The 18,634-nt window shown below is 42.6% G+C and overlaps 1 protein-coding gene across 7 annotated transcripts in view; it reads right to left on the bottom strand.

The window, feature by feature from the left end:
- The window catches only part of TANC2 (tetratricopeptide repeat, ankyrin repeat and coiled-coil containing 2), a 483,567-nt gene that overhangs the window by 200,848 nt on the left and 264,085 nt on the right, over window positions 1-18,634 (bottom strand). Inside the window, exon 1 of one of the 7 annotated variants that reach the window (XM_073683157.1) lies at window positions 17,163-17,301. The exons of the other annotated variants lie outside the window; for them this stretch is intronic. The gene's annotated coding sequence lies outside the window, so the exon portion shown is untranslated. Of the gene's footprint in view, window positions 1-17,162; window positions 17,302-18,634 lie in introns of those variants that run through there. 7 annotated transcript variants of the gene reach the window in all.

Below are 18,634 nucleotides of genomic sequence, written 5' to 3'. Positions count from 1 at the left end.
CCTAAAATAATTACTTTTATGCACAGAAAGGGCTTCTTCCGATCAGTTTAAAGCATTAAATAAGCTCTCATTCATTCATTAAAAATAGCATTTCTCCTCATTAATAGAGGCCTAATGTGATTTCCAGCAGGGCATGCAAAAGATTCTGAAAAATAAGAACTAATTGGTGTGCAAACAGCTGTATATATGAACCCTGAGCGGGTACATTGCATAACCTCGTCTCATCATGCAAAAGGAATTATGGGAAATGCCCGTGGGCAGCAGACGGGAAACACAGGACATGAAAACGCGCGCCAACTCTTTCACACACACATAGCCAACTGGTAGAACTAATCAGATCTTCTTAGTAACCCACATGCTACCTGAGGGGAAGTAAACAGCAGCCGAAAAAACCCTTCTGCTTTACTAAAAATATTATAATTGACCATCCTAAAGATCCCAAAGGGGACGGAGAAAAAACAAAAATAGGAGACGACGGAGTCTTGTGACTGCTAGAAGAAAGCAGGGAACCTCAGCATGAAGAAAGAGATTGTGTCTATGGTATAAAGGTACTGCCACTCGCACCGGAAAGGCGTTGGATGTTCTGCAGTGGAATAAAGCACCAGCTGTGGAAATGTTCCACACAGAAATTCACCTGCGGTGCGGAACTTTCACAATGTCAATTATTCGCACTGATTTTTTTATGGCTTTTCCTCAATTGAGTTTAAAGGGAATCTGTCACCAGATTTTTGCAACCCCGTCTGAGAGCAGCAAAATGTAGGGGCACAGACCTCGATTTCAGCGATGTGTCATTTACTGGGCTGCCTGCTGCAGTTTTGAGTAAAAAAAAAAATCGTTTTTCTCCGCTGCAGATCTAGCAGTTCTCAGAATGCTGATCTCTGTATAACCCCGCCCACACCACTGATTGACAGCATTTTGTGGTCACTGTGCATAGGCAGAAAGTTGAAAATCAGTGGTGTGGGTGGGGTTATACAGAGCTCATGAATATAGGGGTCTACATAGTAGAACTTTACTATTCCTCTAGTGATAATCTCCTGCTGCTAAAACAGCAATTTTTATCAAAACTGTCTTTGCTTACATTAAGCTGCTCTCAAATTAGGTGGCAAAAGTCTGGTCCAAGAATCCCTTTATGGGATACAAGTTTCAAAAATGTATGCAATCTATTTTTTTATTATCTCATTTTTTTGAGTGTCTGAGGGGGGTGTTCCAGTGGGTGTGGGGGAGCTGAAAGACTGCTATGGCCAATTTGGATTTCAATTTCAGTGGCTACACCAGTAGACGCATCCTTCACCAGACAATTGCTCATTCAATGGTTGCTCAACCATCAAACTTCTTGTATGTATCTCATACGTATGTCAACCTTAATTGGGCCAGACTTGGAATGTGAGCATCGAGTCCAACTGTTCCCCTGTGAATGAAGGCTCAGGTATATTGAAATATTTATTGGGTCTTCGAGGAATAAAGTATTAGAAAAAGGTATTAGAAAAAGGTTGGGAACACCCAACAATTTAGGCAGGATCGGTTGATCATAAAATGTGATTAGGGGCCTTCTGACTATCTCCCGACAGATGACAGTCTAATGTGTATGAGGGTCCCACAACTCTACCCCAACAGATGATGTCCAGGGGTAGAAGGATCCCGTATGTCTAATTTTTGAAGTCTGATCCCTTTGTTCTCTAAGAGATAAGCCGCCCTCAGAATAGCCTGCTAACGACGCAGCTTAAGCGATGACTTCTATTTAACAGATCCATAGACTTCAAAGTGTGTGGCCAGTTTAGAGATGAGGACCTAGACTTAACCTCCCATAAAATTTAGATGGCCAAATTATGATTCGGTCAAAAGCTAACAGCTATCTCCCTCGATTCTCCGATACACCGGAATGCTTCAATCGTTTCGTTCTCCAGGAGATAAGAGATAGGAAAAAAAATAAAGATTCCTTTTTCAGGGGGATCTACTATATAAAACCACAACAGTGCTTACTCGAGCAAAGTTCTTAAATGTAATTGAGTCGAGAGAGCTACCGGTCAGCAGAAAGCTATATACTTTTTTGGCAGCCTAAAGACCCCCATCAGCCGAACCTGCCGATATTGAGGAGTTCAGCTGACAGTAATGTGTATGAGGTCCCCCAACTCTTCTCCAACATATGATGTCTAGTATGTCTGAACCCTTTGTTCTCTAAGAGATAAGCCGCATTCAGAATAGCCTGCTAATGGCTCACTTACAGAGAACACAGGAGCAATCGGCCAGCTTAAGCGATGTTTTCCATACACTTCAAAGTGTGTGGCCAGTTTAGAGAGGAGGACCTAGGACTTAATTCCCCATACAATTTAGATGGCTGTTGGCCAAATTATGATTCGGTCAACAGCCATCTCCATCGATTCTCCGATACACCGGAATGCTTCACCTGGCCGATTGCTCCGGCGTTCTCTGTAAGTGAGCCGATAGACTATTCTGATGGCGGCGTGTCTCTTAGAGAACAAACGGATCGTCCAAAATCAGACATACTGAATCCTTCTACCCCCGAACATCATCTGTCAGGGAAGAGTGGAGGGGCCCTCATACACATGAGACAGTCAGCCGAACACATCGATATCAGTAGGTTTGGCCGACAGGGGTCTTTAGGCTGCCAAAAAAGTTCATGCTAATACATATGAACTATATGAACACTAATTATTAGCAATTGTTCAATTTACACTCACAGACAGGTATGGCATATTCACAAAAGAGAACAAGTATTTCAGTAAACTTCACTATTTCTTGGAATACTTCCTAAATAAATTGTTGGAGATCCTCCTTAAACGTCATAGATCAGCACCAGAAACCTTTCATGGTAGAGCAGCTTACAGTCTTCATGCAGGTATCACTGTGAAAAAGTCTGCACCACGGACATAAAACAGACTATAAAAAGACCAGGCCAACAATATTGTACGTGCGAAAGATTAGAACATCCCTAAGCACATAACAGTCGTGAATCACGAGAAGGGTCTGAATCATTTCATTTGGGACCTGGATTGAGCTCAATAAACCCTTCCCCCTGCCAAAGAGTTAACTCCTATAAGGTCTTCTGATTTTACACGCTACACTCCTTAGTATTTATTATATTGTTATGAATTATTTATATTGCACCAATAATTTCCACAGCATTGTACAGAGAAAACATGGATTTTAGTTCTTTGCCCCCGAGGAGCCTGTAATCTAATTTTCCTACCTGAAGCGTACACAAGGCCAAGGGTCAATTTCATACTAAGTCAATTAAGTAATGTTGGAATTTGTATGTCAATGTTTGTGAGTGTTCAGAGGGGCTGAGATACCCATAGGGAATGGGGGGGAGAACACACGAATTAAAGGAGGACATCAACATGGCTGGATTTACACACAGGCTATCATACCCAGTGCTGCAAGGCAATAGTACAAGCCACTGCTGGACTGCATTATATCGGAGAAGCCGATCTATTCTCATTCCAAGAAGGAACTGTGCACAGAAAATCTATTATCACAGATATGAAGAATTTCTAGGATGCGGAATAACTAGTTATTCACATAACACAAAGGAGGTGTTCTACTGCAACCTAAAGAGAACGTGTCATCAGAAAATTAGCCATTGTATAAATCAGATTTAAGGAAAATAAAAAAAAACTTTTGCAATGGTCACACTGGCCACTAGGGCTATTTTAACCTCATACTTCCTGTCCTTTTAGGAAGAGTTTTCAGCAGGCTCCTTATCAGCAGAGGCAGAATTACAATGACAGGTAATACCTCTATACACAGCTGACGACACAAGATCCACCAATCACAACAGGCGACACAATGTCACAGCTCACTTCATCATGACCTTTGCACTCGCTCATTAAATGCTTCAATACAAAAGATAGGGCTCGTTCATTGCTGGTAATGTGCATGTGCATTTCCTGAAACAACAGCAAGTTAGAGTTTAAAAAGGCCCTAGTGGCCAGTGTGAAAATTGCATGATCTCTGTGGTTTTTTTTTTTAGCTTTTAATACAGATGGTGATATGAAAAAAGCAAAAAATTATAAAAATTATCAATAGGTCATTTTCTGATAACAGATAAATGTGTATGGGGGCCTTAAAGTTGACTAAATATCAGCCAGCAGTCTAATGTATATGGCGGCCTGACGACTCTCCAGACAGATGATGATGGGGAAGAGAACATCTGGCATGTTAAATTTCAATCGCTAATCCTTTTATTCTCCAGAAGATAAGCTTCCACCGGAAGAGTCTATCAGGGGCTTTCTCGTAGAGAACACAGAAGCGCTCAGCTGAGCCAAGCATCCATGTGTATGGGAAAGACAGGAGAGATAGCAGTCAGCCGAACCATGGTTCGTCGATCATCTATCTAATGTGAATGGGGGCTTGTCGAGGGAGTTGGAAGGAAAATACTTCACCATAGTTCATATCAAATTTCTAACAATACTAAACATTTAAGCTGGCCATACATGAGATAGCTATTTGGCTGACGGCCATCTCTCCCAACTCAACCATCTACATGAGGACTCGGCTTAGCCATGCTTAGCCCTTAGACACATCAGATGGTTGGCTGGTCTCACTGAAACGAGTGAGTCTGGCTCACTTTCATCTAATGTGTATGGTAACCTTTAAGATGCCCATACATATTAGAGTCCAGCCTACCATGTATTGTGTATGGGTTGTGTCCTCATTCTCTGGAATAACGGAAGTCAGAGGAAAGAAGGGTTAGACATGGTGGTTTTTAACATGCCCAATCATTTTTTTCTCATGATGGATTGAGGAAAGACAGAGGTGTCTGGTAGGAGCCAATTCACCTCTTTCATCAAGAACACATGCATGCTCAACTCGGCATACGCATGGGGAAAGGATGGTAAAGCTTGGTTTACACTGGCAGATTTCTGATCATAACAAGTGTCGATCAACTATACAACAGGATCCGAAATAAATTGTATGGGGACAGAAAGATCATTATGCTTCCATGCAGCAAGCATATAGCCAGCAGCACATCCTCAAAGACTATTTGCCAAAAATAACCCATTAGGAAAGAAGCCTACGGTATGTTTATTATTTTTCTGCAATTTCATGTGTTACCATATTAGAAGGATAGAAATCCCTTATTGTGAGGTCTGTATAGGCAGGGGTCTCAAACTCAGCCGGGTAAATGGGCCGCACAAAAATTTGAATATCAAGGACCGTGTTTTTTACGGGAGAAGTTTTCAGTGATGCCATTATTTTTCTATAGGACTTTTTGATCTTTTTTTGTTTACAGGTCTTCTTGCTTACATTTTTACATAAAACAGCATTTTTAGTGGGCAAATAATATTCCATTATTTTTTCAGTCTTTATTTTACATTTTTTTTAAATGGTTTGCTTTTTTTTGACTCTCAATCGTCCCAACACAGTAATATAGTTTTACAATTAGCCCCATATAGTAATTCGGGCCCCCATCCTGTAATAATGTCCCCAATCCTGTAATAATTTTCCATGTCCTATAATAATGTTCCCAATCCTGTATTAATATACCCAAGCTTGAAATAATATCCCTTGTCCTATAATAATGTCCCTCAGCCTGTAATAGTGTCCTTTATCCTGTAGGAATATCCACAAGCTTGTAATAATGTCCCTGAACTGTAGTAATGTCCCTCATCCTGTAATAATGTCCCCAATCATGTAATAATATTGCTGTCTTGTAATAATGTCCCTCAACCTGAAATAATATCCCCTTGCTGTAATAATGTCCCCATCCTGGTCCCATTTTATAGTAAAGTCCCTGTCCTGGTCCCATCTTGTAGTAATGTCCCCATCCTGGTCCCACCTTATAGAAATGTCCCAATCCTGGACCCACCTTATAGAAATGTTCCCTTCCTGGACCCACCTTATAGTAATGTTCCCTTCCTGGTCCCACCTTATAGTAATGTTCCCTTCCTGGTCCCACCTTATAGTAATGTTCCCTTCCTGGTCCCATCTTATAGCAATGTTCCCTTCCTGGTCCCATCTTATAGCAATGTTCCCTTCCTGGTCCCATCTTATAGTAATGTTCCCTTCCTGGTCCCATCTTATAGTAACGTTCCCTTCTTGGTCCTATCTTGTAGTAACGTGCCCGTCCTGGTCCCATTTTATAGCAATCTTCCCATCCTGGTTCCACCTTATAGAAATGTCCCAATCCTGGTCCCATCTTATAGTAATGTTCCCTTCCTGGTCCCATCTTATAGAAATGTTCCCTTCCTGGTCCCATCTTATAGTAATGTTCCCTTCCTGGTCCCATCTTATAGTAATTTTCCCATCCTGGTCCCATCTTATAGTAATTTTCCCATCCTGGTCCCATCTTATAGTAATTTTCCCATCCTGGTCCCATCTTATAGTAATGTTCCCTTCCTGGTCCCATCTTATAGTAATTTTCCCATCCTGGTCCCATCTTATAGTAATTTTCCCATCCTGGTCCCATCTTATAGTAATGTTCCCTTCCAGGTCCCATCTTATAGTAACGTGCCCGTCCTGGTCCCATCTTATAGTAATGTTCCCTTCCTGGTCCCATCTTATAGTAATGTTCCCTTCCAGGTCCCATCTTATAGTAATGTTCCCTTCCAGGTCCCATCTTATAGTAACGTGCCCGTCCTGGTCCCATCTTATAGTAATGTTCCCTTCCTGGTCCCATCTTATAGTAATTTTCCCATCCTGGTCCCATCTTATAGTAACGTGCCCATCCTGGTCCCATCTTATAGTAATGTTCCCTTCCTGGTCCCATCTTATTGTAATGTTCCCTTCCTGGTCCCATCTTATAGTAATGTTCCCCTCCTGGTCCCATCTTATAGTAATGTTCCCCTCCTGGTCCCATCTTATGGTAATGTCCCCGTCCTGGTTCCATCCTATAGAGATGTTCTCTTCCTTGTCCCCCTTCTTGTAACAGTGTCCCACATTCTGCTGTTCTTTACATGAACATAAAAAAAAAAAATCTTCTCACTTGACCTCGCTCCCTCTGCAAAAAGCGTCCTCTTCCTCCTCCACAGCCGGGGTGCTCAGCAATGACATGTGCGGTCGCACCAGGACGCTGTCGTCAGCTGCTGGCCTATGGTTGGCTGGTGGCTGATATTGGTATTTTGGCGTAGAGAGCTGGTCTCTGTGCTGCAATACATTTCAATCACTGAATGTGGGTCCTAGGACACGTGTTTGAGACCCCTGGTATAGACAATAAATGGAATCTGAATCCTACTGTACTATAAAAATTAATAGGGGTATTGGGACAGGCTCTGGAGGATCACTTTCTGCTTTTGCAAACGATCCTGCCTATCTAGTCTCCAGCAGTACAGGTCTATTCTGACTTTGCCACTTACAAATGGGAACACTTTGATGTTCCTGAATTTTTATAAGGACAGAAGTTTTTTAATTCTCTTTGCAGATTCCTAAAACATTGTATTTCACAGCTGATAAGATAAAATGACAGATAATCAGAGCAGGAGAACTTTTTCACACCAAAACGGTCAATCTGTAGAGCTGAGATGGATGGTACTTCATACATAGATTGTGGATAAATAACTGCAGCCTGTACCAAGGTCTGCGCAGGCAGGTCAGCCTCTAGAAATAACTTATTTTCAAATCATTAGAACAGAGATTCTGCATAATTACAGCCGCAGGGCCGTCGGGAGGATCGATAGCGCTGCGGGCAATAAAACAGTAAGGCGTCTTTGATTTCAAACTTCTGTTCAATCTCGTTACAACAAAGACTTTCACTTAATTAAAGGCCAGAAAACGTCAATTTGTTTTAGGCAAAGACTGATTTGTTTCAGTTGCGATCTTCACCGAGGAGAAAATGAACATTGGATTTATCAATTTGAATCTCCTGCTGAAAAGTGGATCACATGTTCCAAAACAGAAGGAAAAAGGGACAGTTCTTCTTGATACCCTACAGATCTGTGGTTACCGGTCTAGCTGTCACCCAAACTAGTTATGTATCACTCATTCCCATATTGCAGCATAACTTGATACATTCTGTACAGAATTTGTTCACCATCCGGCCTATCTAGTCTCCAGCAGAACAGAACAATCAGTCCCTGTCCTCACCTAGTTTGTGTCATTACTGAATTTTTACTTATTTTATTTTTGTTGTCACGGTTTTCTGACAATGCCTGTGGGAACCTGGAGATGGTCAGCAATCAAGTTGTCAGAAATTCTATTCATTCTTTTGTATTACTATACTTTCTTTGCTGTTATTTTCGGGAACATGCTCTTTAAAACCTTTGCCGACACCTCCATAGCTATGTTTTCTAAGGTGAAGCTAACTGCAGCACAGACACCCGACCTCCCCCTGATTCACACCAGTGTGTCACAAGAAACTAATTCCAAGTGTTTTCGCACATTCTCCCCCATCCCAGAGACTTCTAATGAAGTGAGGAGGGGTCTATAACTTCACCAGAAAATTACCACATCAGTTCTGCACCTGCAAACCCAATCACATTGTCAGTCTCAGACCCCTGTTGCATGCATTCATGGCTCTGTTCACACATGTAGACCATGCGGTTTTATTGCAATAGAATTTGAATTAAAGGGGTAGTCCAGCTTGAAAACAAATAACTAAATTCTAAGTGCATAAATTAGTATGTCTCCCGATTTCCCCATACACAAGAATGCTTGGCTTGGCCGGTCACTCCTGTGTTCTATATGAGAACAGTTGCCAGACTCCACTGACCACTGATGGTGGCTTGTCTAATGGAGAACACAAGGATTGAAGGTCCAAAATCAGACATACTGGTTCTTTCTCTTTCCAGGCATCATCTGTGGCGGGTTCGGCTGACGTTAGTCTAATGTGTATGGGTGCCTTTAGGCTCGTTCGTCGAATGCGGTGATTTGGCGGCACACCGTCCTGTGCTGCCGATAAAATTCAATTGCATGTGCATAGAATTGTGGTCAGCCAAGTCATTTAACAACAGCTGATTAGCTTTCATGTTGCCAGTGGTCTACACATAGTGCAAGGCCTCAATAGATGTCCGGGAGTCACCTATGCCTCAAAACTACTTCAACAACATGTCCACTTTGAATTGTTCTCCCACTTCTCCTCCTGCTCCCTCTTTGGACCGCCTCCAATCTGGCTTCCGACCGCACTAGTCTACTGAAACTGCCCTGACTAAAGTCACTAACGACCTACTAAAGTCATCAACGACCTACTAACCGCCAAATCCAAACGACACTAGTCTGTCCTCCTCCTCCTTGACCTGTCATCTGCCTTCGACACAGTAGACTATTCCCTCTTACTACAGACTCTCTAATCTCTCACCACAGACTTGGCCATATTTTGGAACTCTTCATACCTAACAGACAGGACATTCAGTGTCTCCCACTCACACACCACCTCCTCATCTCGCCCCCTATCTGACGGTGTCCCCCAAGGTTCAGTTATAGGACCCCTGCTCTTCTCCATCTACACCTTTGGCCTAGGACAGCTCACAGAGTCTCATGGATTTCAGTATCACCTCTATGCTGATGACACACAGATCTACCTCTCTGGACCCTCTTCTCTGCTAGATTTCTAAAACTTAACATGGATAAAACAGAATTCATCATCTTTCCACCATCTCATTCATCCCCCCCATCTTACCTTTCTATCAACGTCAATGGCTGTTCATTCTCCCCAGTCCCGCAAGCTCGTTGCCTTGGGGTAACCTTGGACTCTGATCTCTCCTTCAAACCACATGTCCAAGCCTTTTCCACTTCCTGCCGACTCCAACTCAAAAATATCTCCTGGATCCGCACATTCCTCAACCACGAATCTGCAAAAACACTAGAGCTCGCCCTCATCATCTCCCGCCTTGACTACTGCAACCTCCTGCTCTGTGGCCTCCCTTCTACCACTCTCGCACCCCTCCAATCTATCCTAAACTCAGCTGCCCAACTAATCCACCTGTCCCCCCGCTATTCCCCGGCCTCTCCTCTCTGTCAATCTCTTCACTGGCTCCCCATTGCCCAGAGACTCCAGTTCAAAACCCTAACCACGCCATACAAAGCCATCCACAACCTGTCTCCGCCATATATCTGTGACCTAGTCTCCTGGTACATACCTGCACGCAACCTCCGATCCTCACAAGATCTCCTGCTCTACTCCCCTCTTATCACAATCGCATACAAGATTTCTCCCGTGCGTCCCCCCTACTCTGGAACTCTCTACCCCAACATATCAGACTCTCGCCTACTGTGGAATCTTTCAAAAGAAACCTGAACCACCTCTTCTGACAAGCATACAACCTGCAGTAACCACGGCTCCACCCTCACGTACTGTATCCTCACCCACCCCTTGTAGATTTTGAGCCCTCGCGGGCAGGGTCCTCTCTCCTCCTGTACCAGTCGCCGTCACGTTTTGTTAAAGATCATTGTAATCGTTTTTTTATGTATACCCCTTTTTTTCACATGTAAAGCGGCATGGAATAAATGGCGCTATAATATATAATAATAATACATAGAATATGTACCCATTATAGTATATGGGGTTATTCACATGTTCATGTTTTCTTGTGAACTAAGTGTCTGCTAAAAAAAATCACTGAGACATGTCAGTTTTTGATCTGCAAACTGCCTCTTCGGAGAAAAAGAGGACTTTAACGCTAATGCTTCCTATAGGAAGTAGTGATTCTAAAAGCCAAACCAGAACCTCAATTTGAAGACACATTTCGGGGTGTTGCCCCTCATCAGTGCAAAGTATGAGATCAGATTGGCGTCACGGATCAAAATTACCCATACAGGTTTATAGAACACTGAAAATCATGGACAGTATTAGTGTTTGATTCGTATGCGGTCCATGATTAACATAAATGACAGAAGCTTTGTCATTTATCTATTTTTTTATATGTGAAAATCAGATGGTAAAAACTGACCAAACTCTGATGAAGCTGAGATCCAAAAAAGCTGATGGTCAGTGTTTTTATGTACGAGAAAAATTATCTGAAGGAGGCCCAAAGTTAACCATGCACATGAGATGGCCATCTGCCGAAGACTTCAACAGGCCACTTTCACTCCCGACTCCCCCTTACGCATGAGCACTCGACTGGGAGAGAGCTGAAAACCTCTTCCAGACTGGTAGAAACTTATCTCCCCAGAAAACAAAACAATCCGATGTTAAAATTCCAACTGGCTGACCCTTCACTTCCAACCCAACCCCCCAAAATCATCTGTTGGGGGGCGGTAGGCTTCCATACACATCAGATGGTTGACTTTCATATGATGTGTTTAGTAGCTTTAGAATGGAACAGCAGAGTCCATCTGCTCCAGACTCAGAGCCACCATCTTAAACAGATGGAAGTCCCCCATTCTAGTGAATGGTGGGAGTTTCAGAGTGGGAACCCAGATGGATCTACCGATTACCACCTATTTATTGAAAGTTGATGATTTATGTAGACAAAAATACGACGTTATCATTATAGTCCCAAAATCTGAAGAGAGGACTCTGATGATACAGATACCTTGATGCCGAAAACAGCACTAGGACATCGTGGGACAAAAGTGCAATCTGACACCTAACTTAACATTGCACAAACCATTGACTGTGGCAAAGTTATCTTAATCCTCTTATCCATCCAAAGTCGGATTGTCCATCTCTAGGACAAGATTTGTTTCCCTGCACTTAAAGTAGTGGCCATTGATGACCTATCCCCTTAAGATAAGTCATCAATGTCTGATGGGTCAGACACCCGATGCCCCCGCCGATCAGCTGTTCTTTGGGTCTGCTGGAAATGCCCAATTGTGGAGCTACTCAGTCTTCTAATAGTGGCCGCGCTGGGTACTGCACGTCCATCTCCTATTAATTTGAATAGAGGAGGACATGCAGTACCCGGCCGCGGCCACTATCAGAAGACGGAGCAGCTCCGCAATTGAGCATTTCTGGCAGGACGCTGCTGACACTAACAACAGCTTATCGATCATCAATGATAAAGTAGTGGACAACCTCTTTAAATATATGTATTTGGGACTGAAAATAATTTTTGAAATTTAATTTTGTTATTAATTTTGCACTGTTCTGCTTTTACAGGCTTTGTTTCCCTTCACATTCAACTTTGTTCTGTGGTCACAAATCAGCTGAGTTCAGAAAAGACGACAAAACTCCCGATCAGAATGTCATAGTCAGCGGACTGACAGATTCTCAGTTAACTCATTCTGCAGCCAGCAATAGACATTGCAACACCAAGGCAAAATATTAAATGAAACTCTGTTGAAAAAATTATTTACATGCATTTAAGTAAAAAAATAAAAATAAAATAAGTCTGTGAAGGTTGAACAGAAATCATCAGGGTAGTTATGATCATTAGTTTCACTCTCTGCGACATCAAAGGAAGACATTAAATGTGGACATTAAAAATGTGAAGTCTAAGGGCTTTTTTTTTTTTTTAATAGAGGTCTTCATGGCTGGAGTATTGTATACATGGAAGGGAAGAGCCAATGTACTGCAGCATTAGGAAGACACAAAGCAAGAACTAGCAAATCTCTGAAGCACAAGCTGCCGAGGGAAGATAGTACAGCACAAGACGAGAAAGATTCCTCGCAGATGAGAAGAGAAATGATCGCCATTCATTTATCTCTTAGGCACTGCGGGAGATTATGGCAGCCCGTTTCAGCAATGAAACTCATAACATTAATAGTGATTCAAATGATCGGGATTTCTTGCTGTAAGGCCAGAACTAACCCAATATTTCCAAGGAAGATGAAAAAATTATAATATGCAGTCAATTGTAATCGGAGGCTGGATCTAATAAACAGCGGAAGCAGGGAAAATTCATTGCTCCCGGCCTTGAGATGAGAACGTTAAACTGATGGTGACCGGATTCTGGTCTAATGAAGATTTAGAGATTGGGGAGCTGGTGCAGCACAATGTCATGCATGCCCATAGATGTCAATTCCGCCCAGACGTTAGTCTGTAATACCAAGTAATAGACATTTCAGATGGCCAAAAAGTTCTATTTCCTTCAAATCCGGTGCCTTTTTGTGACATTTCCATAAGCACTTTTCTGTGGATAAGGTTAATCGGTTGTGATTTTCTTTTTAAGGTGCTTGCCGAAACTTAGAAAGTCATTCATGATAAATGGCATAGGTGCTACTCATCAATAGCACACAGGGCTGTGGAGTCAGTAAGCCAAACCTCCGACTCCTCAATTTCCATGACACCGACATCACGACTCCGACTCCCTCATACATGGCTCATGTTTAAGTGATAAACTTACTGTAGTACAGATTCATCTCAGCTAAAAGTCTAGACCCTTAGATCAGGAATAGGACAGACATTTATAGGACATTTCTTAACTTTCCCAAATTCTTATGAAAAAATATTCCCCACAAACTGCATTGAAGTACTGTACCCAATTTATTATATATTTTAGGAGTTGGAGTAGGTCCATTTTATACAGACTCCGAATGCACCAAAATGGGCTCCGACTTCATGACTCCGCAGCCCTGATAGCTCAGACGGCAACATACAGCCATTTATAGGGTGGTCGGACCTGTCCAACTAATCTGATCAGCATTTATCATGGTGCATATTCTAGACCAGGGGTGAACAAGTTTTTCTGGTCCAAGGGCCATCCAAGGGCCGCAATAAAACTGAAAAGGGGTATTACCTATTGAGAGGTTTATGGTCCATCAAAGTATATGCCATAAATGTGAAGAGATGCAGGTTCCACCACCAGGACGCCCACATATCTGGAGATTAGGGGTGCTCTTCTCAGCCAAATAAGTACTCTATAGAGCACACCTCTAACCTCCACCCCCTCCCCATACTACATATGCACGCTCTGCTCAGCTGAGCGTGCATTTGCTTTCTGTAGGGCATCAGAGTAAGCCGCTGACAGACCCCACTAGTGGAGGCTGACCTCCGGTGAGGACTCAGGATCAGGCATTTGGAAATTCATTAGTCCCTGCTTGCCTGTATTCATAACGCCAATAGCAATGTATGGAAAGAGCCGAAGCATGACCCTCCACCTCTCCGCTCACTGCTAGTCAGATGCCGGTCAGAATGGGGGACCCCCGGAGATGGGATCCACGTCTATCAGACATTTAATGGGACATACTACAGCTATGCCGTAAAGGTCTTTCATCTGACAACCCCTTTAAAGTCGTATTGTTAAGTTTATTCAAAGCAGCAATTAAATTTCACATCTTATGTTTTTCTTGGACCTAAATGAAAATAAGAACATTTCGTTGGTTACTATCGACAATCATCTTCTTCTGGGCCAGTTTTGAGGACTTTTCCCATAGTGAACCACGAAGAGGATCTCTGTTCCAGAGGGAGCTGCCAATGCTCAGATTTACTTTTTGAAAAAAAACTATTTCTTTCTACCCTGTACGATTGTGAATTTCTCTAGCAAATACGTTTTATTGACCATTTTTTGGGAATGAACACAAAGATCAGATTTGCCTCAGGACCAGAGCTGTGACCTGGATGCAAATTGATCTACTGAAAAGCGGCAGAACAAAGTGACAACTGCACAGCAATCAGTCGATGAGTAAATTACAGAGCGGCTAATGTCTTTATTACCTGAATAAACTCAATATGACGGGCATCAACCCCCATACTGCCGCCCATGACCGACTGCAGAGTCCCAGAATGACTATTATATGGGCACTGGTATACGGTCACTGCACCACTACAAGCACGTGTCACCAGTACAATGCAATGTCACCTCCTCCCTCCACCACTGCTGCAGTATGGCAGTGCCCAGATTAAGGTCACACACTGACCCATGCCCGTAGTTTTAGCTTTGGTCTTTTTCTTTACATGTGAACAGTACTGCACACGAGGATCTGGAATATTCAGAGTCGACCTTTTAAATCCTGCCACGTGCGGGCTGCCATTGTTACGGCTGGTGAATGGAAGGAGTAGCAAAATAATGAAGTATTCAGGATTTGTCAGACATGACTACGCTCTTCTGTTTTATGCCTGGGGGTTATGTTGTAGCTAAATTATTTCCAGTCCATCCCATCGCTCACCTGCCTACCTCTCTGGTGTAACATCTCATTTACAATAGGTTGCACAACCAGAACCCATTAAGTAAAGCCCCAGCTGTTCCCCGTAAAATTCCACACATGTATAACAAATGTCTGTCTTGTAAGAGTTCACAAACATCCGGGAAGAGAAGGAGGCATGCACAGCCTTCAGGATACCTGACAACACCATGTCATTAGTATAGCATGCTGGAACATCACTATCTGTAAACCTTCCTCGCCTGCAGTAAACTGTGTGCGCTCATACGGTGCCTGCTGTATACCCTGCCGAGAATTATATAGAGGTATGATCCGGACCATCGATGATCACAATGTGAGTGTATTATATGGAGGTATGATCCGGACCATCGATGATCATAATGTGAGTGTATTATATAGAGGTATGATCCGGACCATCGATGATCACAATGTGAGTGTATTATATAGATTATGAACTGGACCATTGATGATCACAATGTGAGTGTATTATATAGAGGTATGATCCGGACCATATATGATCACAATGTGAGCGTATTATATAGATTATGAACTGGACCATCGATGATCACAATGTGAGTGTATTATATAGAGGTATGATCCGGACCATCGATGATCACAATGTGAGTGTATTATATAGAGGTATGATCCGGACCATCGATGATCACAATGTGAGTGTATTATATAGAGGTATGATCCGGACCATCGATGATCACAATGTGAGTGTATTATATAGAGGTATGATCCGGACCATCGATGATCACAATGTGAGTGTATTATATAGAGGTATGATCCGGACCATCGATGATCACAATGTGAGTGTATTATATAGAGGTATGAGCTGGACCATCGATGATCACAATGTGAGTGTATTATATAGATTATGAACCGGACCATTGACGATCATAACGTGAGTGTATTATATAGATTATGAACCGGACCATCGATGATCACAATGTGAGTGTATTATATAGACGTATGATCCGGACCATCGATGATCACAATGTGAGTGTATTATATAGAGGTATGATCCGGACCATCGATGATCACAATGTGAGTGTATTATATAGAGGTATGAGCTGGACCATCGATGATCACAACGTGAGTGTATTATATAGATTATGAACTGGACAATCGATGATCACAATGTGAGTGTATTATATAGAGGTATGATCCGGACCATCGATGATCACAATGTGAGTGTATTATATAGAGGTATGATCCGGACCATCGATGATCACAATGTGAGTGTATTATATAGAGGTATGAGCTGGACCATCGATGATCACAACGTGAGTGTATTATATAGATTATGAACCGGACGATTGATGATCACAATGTGAGTGTATTATATAGATTATGAACCGGACCATTGATGATCACAATGTGAGTGTATTATATAGAGGTATGAGCCGGACCATTGATGATCATAACGTGAGTGTATCATATGGAGGTATGTTCCGGACCAATGATAATCACAATGTTAATGTATTAGATATAGAGATATGATCTGGACCATGATCACAATGGGAGTGTATTATATGGAAATATGATCAGGACCATTGATGATCAAAATGAGAGTGTATTATATAGAGGTATGATCCAGACCATTGATGATCATAACGTGTATTGTATTATATAGACCCCTGAATGACAGTCCACCTTTCGGATGATGACCCGCACCCTGGGCTCACACAGATGCCTTTCAAGATCCTCGTCACTGGGTTTGTGCACAATTTCTGACATTTCATTAGTCTGCTCCATCAAATACGAAAATACGAGGATTATATGGCGCCTTCCACTGAATCGGGTTTTCAATTAATGTAATGCATTATACTAAAAAGCACGCAGTTATCCAATTACAGCCCTGTGAGCTTCAAAGGGAGTAAGACCTGAAGCTTAGGAACTTGGATCAAGTAAGAAAAAAAGGCACAGAAATCCCGTAATGCCACTGTATCAATCTTGCCATAATGGTATCAAAAGGATGTAAAAACTTGGTACTGGCCAAGGGAAAAAGAAGCGAAACCACATGAAACCAGACATGTTATCCCCATGGAAGGTATGGGAGTTACAGAAGCAATACCTACTCCATGGTCATTGTACATTCCAGACAGTTCAGTCCAGGAAGCTTCTCTCCCTGCACATGTCAAGCAGGATAAACCTGCCAGCAGTAATGCCATGCTTGCCCCCTCTATCACCACGGGTGCCAGCGCCCACCGGAGACTTACCTGGAGGTGTGGAAGTAGCAAAGTGTGTCTGCAGAGAAGTGAACCGATAAATCCAACAAGTAAGGAAGACATTGAAGTCATGCAAAGCCTTGTATCCCTTCTCTGGCTGAGCATGCTGGTTTACAGGCAGGGCAGGAAAATGCAGGAATCTCTTCCTTGTCTCCCCCTCCTCCTCCACCACCTCCCCCCTCCCCCTCCTGCATCCTCCTCCCCTCCATCTTTTGTTCACTGTCTCCTCTGTGAGCACACACAATGTGCCTGACCCTCTGCCTACTGTACCTGGTGAAAGACCCCCTTAGTGATCACTGACCCCTTGGAATACACATTTAGTACAGAGAACATGAGTACAGGAATCCTATACAGCTCAGCTGGGAGTCTAGTTTATGTCCTCCTGGGCTTTTGTTTGTTTCATTGTTTCTGTTACTTTGTGTTACTTTTCCTTTCTCCTATTGTTACACAGCACTGCAGATATTCTGTAATGCCTACTAGAATACTGGAGAATGGATTGTACAGGAACACAGATCTGGAGGGATTATTCTACATAAGTGGAATGTAACCCATCTAATAGGGAGGATTGTAGTGAGGTCACAAGAAACAGGTCTGGAAAATGTAAACTCCGCAGTCGAAAAATTTACAGCAAGTCCGCATTATCTGCTCCAGAAGGAATCAATTAAACTGTTGGCAAGTATGGGTATAATAATAGTGATTATGGTAATACAGGAGGTAATCCCATCCTCAGTATAAGTCATTAAAGGGAATCTGTCAGCAGGTTTTTGATACCCCATCTGAAAGCAGCAAGAGACCCTGATTCCAGCAATGTATCATTTACTAGGCTGCTTGCTGCCGTTTTGATAAAATCTCTTATTGATCTGCTGTAGATCTAGCAGTTCTCTGAATGCTGAGCCCTGCATAACCCCGCCCACAACACTGATTGACAGCTTTCTGTGTACACTGTGCATAGGTAGAAAGCTGCCAGTCAGTAGTGGGGGTGCGGTTATACAGAGCTCATGAATATGGAGGACTATATGGCAGCAGGTTTACTAGTCCTCTGGTGATAATCTGCTGCTGCTAAAACTGATCAAAACTACAGCAGTAAGTGACACATCGCTGGAATCAGGTTGTCTCTTCATTATGCTGCTTTCAGATTAGGTGGCAAAAACCTGGTGACAGATTCCCTTTAATATTGGGCGGAACTTCCACCTCTCGGTTGCTTGTATTTCTAGAGAGTGAAGGTCCAATTACCCTCCATTTGACAATTTAAAGGGCGTGTCCATCTTAGCTCCTACTGTAATTTCTATAAACTATGGAGAGAGCCACATGGCCACCAATGCATACATTTAAATTTTAAAACTGGTCACAAAAATATATTAATGGACCCTTTTTCATTGACATATTATCCCATAAATGTCTACTGGTGCATTTAGAAAAGCAGTAATCTCTGATGAACAAGAAAAATGCTAATTTGCTGGGTG

This window comes from Phyllobates terribilis, unplaced genomic scaffold (genome assembly GCF_046119375.1).
Source record: "Phyllobates terribilis strain yellow unplaced genomic scaffold, ASM4611937v1 Scaffold_5__5_contigs__length_657084704, whole genome shotgun sequence".
NCBI lineage: Eukaryota > Metazoa > Chordata > Amphibia > Anura > Dendrobatidae > Phyllobates > Phyllobates terribilis.
Note: the sequence above shows the minus strand (reverse complement) of the source record. Positions and strands in the feature narration are given on the sequence as shown.